Consider the following 9,331-nt stretch of genomic DNA (forward strand, 5'->3'; position numbering starts at 1 on the left):
CGTAAAGCACCTTGAGGAGTTACTTTTAAAGGCACTATATAAAATACAGTTTATTATTATTATAACCCCAAATCGCTTCTGGAAAACTGGAAGAACACTGAGAATTGTTAATCTGGCTGGATAATAAATAATTTCATTAAGATGAATACTGTATATATTATTTAAAATAAGACATTCCAATAATAACACAGTTGCTTGAAAATATAGAAAAAGGCAAGAAATTCTTTCCTAAGATGTCCATCAATTATCAGAAAGCTAATTTGATTATTTGCTTTAACAGTTATTACTGTTATATGTTATTGCATTAAATATACCCATATGTATTACTTGCAAAAGATGAAAGACTTACTATAGTTTATTTTTTATCTGAAAGCACATATGGTAGCTGTATCAAATTCTATAGTGGAAATTTATAATTGTTTTAAAGCTTTTATAAATCAGTCTTTTCTGCAGTACAGTACTCATATTTCTTGAAAGACTGTAATGCTTAAATTTTTGCCAAAGAATATAATTAGAAACTCCTAAAGCATATTTAAAGCATAGGATATGTCTTACTGTATTTTCAGTTAATATTATAAAAAGCCAAGAGCTCCTGGCAGCAGCAGATACTTATTTTTGGAAATTGATATTCCATCGAGCAAGCTGTTTTTGGCTTATGAATAAAAATCCTATAGTTTGATCAAAAATAAACTTTTGATATTTCCAAAATCAGGCATTTCTTTGCTGTCCTATAAATACCTGTTCTGAACAGCATAGTGTTGTGCTGAGCTCAAATAATAATTTTGTAAAAGCTTAACATACAGTACTTGATTGACATTTTTTCAGAATGTTTTTTTTCTGCCTATTCACTTTCTATGGATTACTGGCAGATGTAACAACCAGATAGGCCTAATGTCCACTTTGTTTTCACCGGAAAATACATTGCCTGACCAAATGATTGACAAAGAGCACAGTGGATGCACAAGTCTAACCCCTGATTATATCAATTATTCATGGGAGATAAGGAAATACATATGAACACATGAAGAGGTTGTATACAATTTTCTGGGCACAGCTGGGAACAGATGGGCTATTTCTCTGTGTGTAATTATTTTTTTTGACGTAAAATAGCAAGAAAGTATGTTTTCCCAAATTTAATGGATGGTTATGAAAGAAAATGATTTTTAAATATACTGTAGCCGCGATGTTCTGTTGTAGCCTTGCTGTGCTAGGCTGCAGTGCTGAGATTTTAAGTCCATTTAAATCAGGATCTCCTTAAAACCGGGCAAATGTGCAAATTGAAAATGTTTTTTAAAATATTTCACATTAGGCAAATAACTGATCAATTAAAATTAAATGGCTGAAGGGTGAAGTTGGGATGACTCTGGTGGTACAACACGCTATGCTAGACACAGAAACATGTATAAAGACTTTAAAACTTTATGGACATGTTGAGTGGACAAAAGAAATGGATTAAGAAAGACAATTAAACCAAGAATGTTTGATAACCTTGCCCTAAAAGATTTAAAGACCCTTTGTTTAGACCTAGGGTATGTAAAAACATTGAGACACAGAAGACATTTTGAAGTTACTGCCAAACTAAAATTCATTTAAAAAGTAGAAGCAGCTCTAAGTAGAGTGAATCGGGATGATAAAACAATAATAAAATAAAAACAAGTTATATGAATTTAAATGGAAAAAATGCAATTCTAAAATTAAGAATAATGAATATATCCAATTATTAAAGATTAGTTATTTCTGTACATATTTAAACATGATTTTCCAAAGCATTAGATTGACAAATACTTCATGTTTTGTTAATGCCTCTAATTATGTAGGAATGGGAAAACAAAAATGAACGGTGTTATTAAATGCTAGACAAGGAAATTACAGTTTTTAAAATTAATTTTGTATCTGAAACTGTTACTGTTTCATTTCACACCTGCTAGTATCCACAAAGAGGTGAGAGATGTTAAATGTGATTTTCACACTTCATATGGAGCTGTGAATCTCTGTACAGGCATATGCAAGATAATCCTTTTAAACTAAGGGACCATTTTTACTGTTTCAGTTTTGTTTGCTTACTTTTATCACAGTTCTAAATGTGGTGAGGTGACATTTATTCAAAATTATATAGTTCATATTGGCAATATGTTTTTTTATTTTTTGTAGTAATCTAATGAGATATCTTTGAATATATAAGATTTCCTGATTTCTTTATTTTATTTTACTGTCATCAAAGCTAACTTTTCCATTTTACTGGATGACCCCTCAACTGGAACTTTTTTTTCCTTCCTATCATCTCCTACTGATGACCACCACAACTATCATCCACACCAGTGCATTTCACAATCACCCAGAGAACATTATATTAATCTAGTAGTTCAAGTAACAAGTGTCAGCATGCAGAGGCTGCAAAGGACCAGGTTAAGATTTATTTCATGCTGAAAAGAAAAGAGACACAATGTTTCAGCTGTCACCACCTACACAAGGTTCCACAGCCAAAATGTTGTGTCTCTTTACTTTTCCTTTTAACATGGAATAAACCTTTACCTGTTCCATATTTATCTACTGATCTCATTTCCTGCAACTTTAGCAGAAATTGACCTGCCATTTGCATCAGTAAGACAGAAATAAAAAGAAACACAATGTTTCAGCGGTGGAGCCTTCTTCGGGTGTGAGAGAGAGAGGAGAATCGAGCATGGGAGAACAAGTGGAGAGGAGGCGGGATCAGGAGAGAAGCAGAATTGACACTTGGGTGGTGTGAAGTAGAGAGAGGTGTAAAGTCAAAACCTGCAAATCAATAGAGAAAATTAGATGGAAACGAGTCTGTCATTGAGAGAAGGGGGAATGTGTGATCCTAGTTTCAGGACAATTTTGGTTTTGGATGTCCTTCTGCAATAGGAGTTCCGAAACCCCTCTTTGAGAATGCAGATGGAGAGATCAGTATGATCATGGCCATTAGAGATGAAATGGGAAATTACAGGCATGGAGAGATCTTTGATCCTCACAGTCCTGACACGTTCTCCAAAACGGTCTCCCAGTCTCCTTCGTGTTTCACCAATGTAGATAGCGGAGCATTTTCTGCAAGAGATGCAGTAAATATGCAGGTACAAGATGTCATCTGAGTGATCTGGAGTTGTCCAGAGGGGCCTTTAATGTGCGTGGTATGGGATATATATTTACAGTGATGCAGCGAGTTTTGTTGCAGGAGAAAGTACCTGGTGTGGATGATTACTGTGGGCAGTCAAGGGAGCTGTGAACAAGAAGGGTACGTGGATTGGGTGGTCAGCGATATGAGATGATGAGGCAGCCAGGAAAAAGGGTACCAGTGGAGGGATCATCCATTAAGTTGTCATTAATGGTCCTGGAGATAGAAAGGCTGTTGGGGTGGTAGGGAAGCACCAATCGAATGCAGTTGTGAGGCCGGGAGTTCCTAACTGAGTTGATGATCCTATTTTTGGCTCGGGAAAAGGAAAGTTTCTTTTTTAATCCTCTCTATTCATTTACAGATTTCAGCTGTTCAGATTCTCCTCCAGATCCCCCTTAGTTCTTCTTACAGTATAGACAATGCTGAGAGCCTGCACAGATCTTTCTTCCCGATCCAAAGTGGATGGTTCTGCACACCATCCTAGCCTTCTATTCCTTAGTGTCTGTTTTGGAGCCATCTATGTCTGTTGCTCTTTTGTTTCAGCACTTAGAATTAAATGGTATTCCATGCACTGTTATGGTACCTGCTCCCATCTGACACCCTTGTTCAGTGTCCTGATCTCCAGACTCTTCATTGATCTTGGCCTACCCATCAGTAACACCATCTTTGTGTTTGTGGTGAGATATGTTAGGGGAAAAGAAAGCTATTTCCCTCACAAAATCCCTGTGGACTTGCCATCTATAAGGCTCAGAAGAATAAGAACTCAGGTACAGGGTCTGCAGAAATGGTGAATGTGTTTGAAGCATTGGTAAAGAGCAGGTCTATATTACAAACCTTTGAGGAATTTGTGTTTTTTTGAAGTGTAGTAATGTCCTAAATTCATTGGACCCTCCACCACTGCTCCACCCATTCAATGGTCAAGGGTGGAACATAGAAAGCAAGTGACAAAACAGGAAAATGCTGAATAACAGCAGAACCAGACGGACAACAATGTATAAGAAGGTATCACACAAATAACCACAAACTAGTGCACAATTCGTATAGTTATAACAATTACAAGTGGCTATTGAACTGGCATAAGCTAAGGGGCAATGGTTAGCACCTGGCTAGCATCAACATGTACAGTACAGTTCTTGGGAGCTCCAAGCAAGTAGATGTTTACTGAGAAAAAGATTTATTGATCAAACAAATTGCAAGGTTTATTTTGCGTTACTTAATTATTTGGAAATTATTAGGAGTGACATCAATAGTCGAGGAATACAGCATAAAAACAGGCAGGTACAGAGAAAGAAAAGTGAGAAAAGGGGAGAGACAAGAGAGAAAACAGAGGAAGACAGAAAGAGGAAAATAATAAACAGTACTGTTTTAACATACTGTTTTAAGTATGTTTACAAACTGAAATATCAGTTATTGTCTTTCCTTTCTACTGTATCAGCAGAATAATTATTTCATTCCATGGTGACACTGAACTCTTGGAAAAAGCTAAGTCCTGTATATTGTGCACAATTTGTTTGTCAAGCATTTGTGTGTCAAGATGCTATTTGCATTTATTCACTCAAGGTTCAGTGTCTCACTTGGGTGTCAATACTGTAAGTGTTTGGAATTGTTATCACGTGTTCATGTGGGAAAAGGTTTTGTGTATTTAGGTAAATTCCTTTAAACAGCTTAGCCGTCCCACACAGGGTATTGTCTCTTTTGTTTGCCATTCTGAAATCATCACACACATAAAGAAGAGAGCTCCCTGAATCTTTTGTATTTAACTTTACCTGGGGCGTTAAATGAGTGAAGAAGACTCTTGTTGGCTGTCCCTCCCACATTAAGGATCTTCTTTCACATTTAAATTGAACAGCCTTTTCTATTGGAGCTTATTCAGTGGGATATATGGAGCTTTCAATATTATATTGATAAAAATACCTTAAAATAGATTCAACAATTTTTATTTAAAAAGAACCTCCCACAATGGTCATAAACTCATACTGTACATTGAATATCTCTGAGGTGATAAGTGTTACAGTTAACGTTAAGATTTGACATGGTTTAATTGGCATAATCTGTACCCCACAACAACTCTTTCCACAGTGAAAAACACTGCACAATATTTCCTGTTTTTATGTTTTAATTGTATGCTATTGTTATTATATGCTGTATGCTTGTTATAGATAAAGCTGTATTAGATTGCAGTCTTATCTGCAGTATGACTCAGTACACCCAAAGGCCTCAATTCCCATTCCACCACTTTTACAATTCAAGATGTATTTTTAACAAGATCCCAAATGCTTCAAATTTGTGAGGAAATGTAATTTTTTCTAGAAAATGTTTAGATAAGATCACCACCTGTGTCTTATCGAAATCCTGTGTTCCTATTATAGACTGAAAACTGGCTAACGTGTCAATAAAAAACAAGATGACAACATAGTTCCTCTAGTTGTCAAGCAGCAAGAAGGCACCTCAGTGAACAGGTTGTTATTCAGAGAAACTTTACATTTCTGTAGACATCTAGTGTATTATAAGGACTTCATAATAGAAGTAACAAACGTCATAACAGAGAAAACAAAAATTATATAAGAATAATTTATCCACAGTAAGACTGATCCTTTTGGGAGATTTATAATAGGCAGTCTTCCTTGCATAGAGTATACAGAGCATGTGTAGCACAAGCAAATACAGTAAACTCAAGGAAAAATCAAATGTCCTTTATTATCAATCACCATTCACTAAATGCATGTACAGCAGTTTACAGTATTACCTACAAAATGTGCAGCTGTACTTCAGAAAACTAAAAGACCTTTGTAATACAGTGCATGTGCAAAATATTGGAATTAACACCAAAAGATTCAGTAGCAAAAACTACCTTGCTGAAGACATCAGTGGAATTAGGCAGTTCTATGGAACATATGCTGCACTGATCAGAAAGAAAAGGGGGCATAAATGTTAAATTCTTGAAACATCTTGGAATGAATTTATCAATAAACATTTTAAAATGACTGCAATGCATTTCATGTAACACATTCAAATGTAAAAAAATGACTGAATGTACAGTAAGCCCCATGAGATGCTAGTGATACCTAACTCCAAATAAAGCAAACTTTCTTGGCCAATTTATCTGCCTTCACTGGGATGCCTGACCACAGCTGTTATTGACCAACATTTACAACTTAAGATCTGTTTTACTTCATTAAATGTTCATTTACATTTGTAGCAACACAGTAATGTATTGTTACACTGATGTATTTTTAATGGTTTAAGCCATGATCCCTTTTTAACAGAGATTTCTTGTTATTCCTCCCAGTGGTTCAATTGGAAATCTATTTTAATTCATGAAGAATGTGCTATGAATAACCAAGCACAAAGGCACAGCAGGAATCAATTAAAATTCTTGTTTGAATTATCAAACCAATATGATGAATTTCTTTTGCAGACATCTTGCTTTAATTTGGAAAGATGCATCACAATATGTGTGAGGGATAACAAGAAATTATACCAGAACAAATAGAGAACCTTGATTATAAGGATAATAATTGAGTCTCACTTTGATGTTGAATGCTTGATTTAATGTTAGTGGAAAAAACTGTTCTCTTCATTGAATTATTGCATGTCTGCAACAGTAAATGTAAGTGTAATATATGTAAGGGTAGATGTAATATTTTAGAAAACAAAGGCTCCACATATAGAATAAAACTATTGTAGTATAGTGGGCAGGAATAACAAACCTTACAGTACACAGCAGCACCTGGGGATACCCATGGCACAGGTGATTTCAGATTAAATTAAATAATATTTGATGTTATTAATGCTTCTAGAAGTCACCTTGATCCCACTGGGTTTTAGACAGGACTGGAAACAAAAAATGCTGTCAATATGGTGGCTTAGCCAGATGCTAAATATTAGATGGGTCTGAGGATTGTATGGGGGGGGGCTTACTTTTAACCCACGCCTCCTGGTGTCACATTGTATTCCATTACTTCCAAGCACTGTTTACAACTCATGATAAATACTGCCAGAAGAAAAAGAAACAGAACTTACTATTAATTCATATGTAGGAATCCGCAGTTTTACTCAATGTTTTTGTGAAAGTAAAATATCAACTATCATATGTAATTTAGGAATCACACTATGAGTAATGATCAGTAAAACAAAAGCCTGAAAAAAATCTCTAAATCTAAATTAATTTGTTGTCATTATTAGTATGGAAGATTAGCGCCACAGAGAAAAATAATTATTTTTTCCGTTCAAATGAGAAACCTATTGCGTTTATACCAGACCCAGCGCCACAGGGGAGAGGGAGAGGGGACAACAGGGGGCGTCGCCCCCTCAACTGAACGGTCCCGCCCCCTCAGTTTTGGGCAAAAGGATTTTTGAACACTTTCGCTTACTTAACTTGCGCCCTAAAAAATAGTTGTACTTTGTCAATGGTCAGATAACTACACTAATCCTGAATTCACAGTTACTACATCGGATTGTTTGACTTGCACTGGAGGGCTATCAGTCCAGGAACGGCACATATTACATCGTGTCTACATTATTGGGTATCAGCATTATTACGATCTTATTTGTTCAGGTGGACCGATTCCTTGCGGTAGTTTATCCTTATACTTACAATCGTTATATAACTAGGACTGTAGTTATAAAAGTTTGTGCTTTCTGTTGGTTTTACAACTATTTTTTCTTAACGATTCAGAACCTCGCTACCGTCGATGTAGCTGCAAAAATTAACGCAGATGGTATTTTGTCGTTCCAGGCAATAATAATCGCGAGAGTGCTGATGAACGTGAAACTGTACTTCATCGCTAAATACCAGATTGGTCGTCATCTTCTATCGTGAAGCAAGAATCAGTGGCGTGGTTGCGAGATTTCACTTGGTTAGTTGCAACGCCCCCCTCAGAATTTCAGACGTCCCCCAACAGTTTTTCCCCTGGCGCCGGCCCTGGTTTACACACTGTGCTAAAATGTGATAATTCGTTAACAATACTGTTATTGTTGGTCAATCGCTGAAGCTTTACAAACCTCAAAGGATTTTAGACTATGTTTACTTCATACACATTTTTGTATTTGAAATTACATAGCAAAATGCAAAAATGCAATCACATAGCAAATTACATAGCAAAATGCAAAATCTGATGCGAGAAGAAACATTATTTTTTGTCCGTTTGCAGAGACATGAATATAAAAAGATTGTAGACTGCCAAACAAAAAGAAAAAACAATTCCAGTTTGTACATTGGCAGCTTGCTGTTTACTAAAATTATTATTGTCAGCAGCCATATCATTCTGCAACTCACAACTGGCAACCCACTAAAGCTAAGCAGGTATGAGCCTAGTCAGTACTTGGATAGGAGACCTCCTGGGAAAAACTAAGGTTGCTGCTGGAAGAGGTGTTAGTGGGGCCAGCAGGGGGTGCTCACCCTGTGGCCCATGTGGGTCCTAATGCCCCAGTATAGTGATGGGGACACTATACTGTAAACAGGTGCTGTCCTTCGGAAGAGATGTAAAACCGAGGTCCTGACTCTCTGCGGTCATTAAAAATCCCAGGGTGTTTCTCGAAAACAGTAGGGGTGTAACCCCGGCATCCTGGCCAAATTTCCCATTGGCCCTTACCAATCATGGCCTCCTAATAATCCCCCTCTATGAATTGGCTTCATTACTCTGCTCTCCTCCCCACTGATAGCTGATGTGTGGTGAGCGTTCTGGCGCACTATGCCTGTCATTTCCACTTTTCACAAAGACACGTTTCACCCAGGAATGCTCACAGACAGGGTGTTATACTTGAACAAAGAAGAAAATGAACAAAATGAAGCATAAAATAAGCAGCCTTAGAAAACCCGATGACCACTTCATGTTCATGTTCAACGTCAAGTATATAAAAGACAGTGCACGTGCTCCTTTAGATTAATTATGTTGCACAAAGAGGAGTGTGATGATATTCTTCTGTTGTCTGTTGTTAAAGCAAATGCTAGTTTATATGAAACAATATTATTGCATATATATTGAAATATTAATATAGTAGGCAATAATGTTCACAAATTAATTATTAATGTTATCTTGTACAAATGCAAAAAGTATCTAGTTTTAACGTAATGTTATCTCGTATAACCAGAAAAAGTTTCTCGTTTAGATGCAAAAAAAAATTCAGGCGAATAAGCTTCTGTATATTAGCATCATTCATCCATTCATTTTCCATTTTCTAACCACTTTATCCAATACT

This window comes from Atractosteus spatula, chromosome 3 (genome assembly GCF_055471065.1).
Source record: "Atractosteus spatula isolate fAtrSpa1 chromosome 3, fAtrSpa1.hap1, whole genome shotgun sequence".
NCBI classification, from domain to species: domain Eukaryota; kingdom Metazoa; phylum Chordata; class Actinopteri; order Semionotiformes; family Lepisosteidae; genus Atractosteus; species Atractosteus spatula.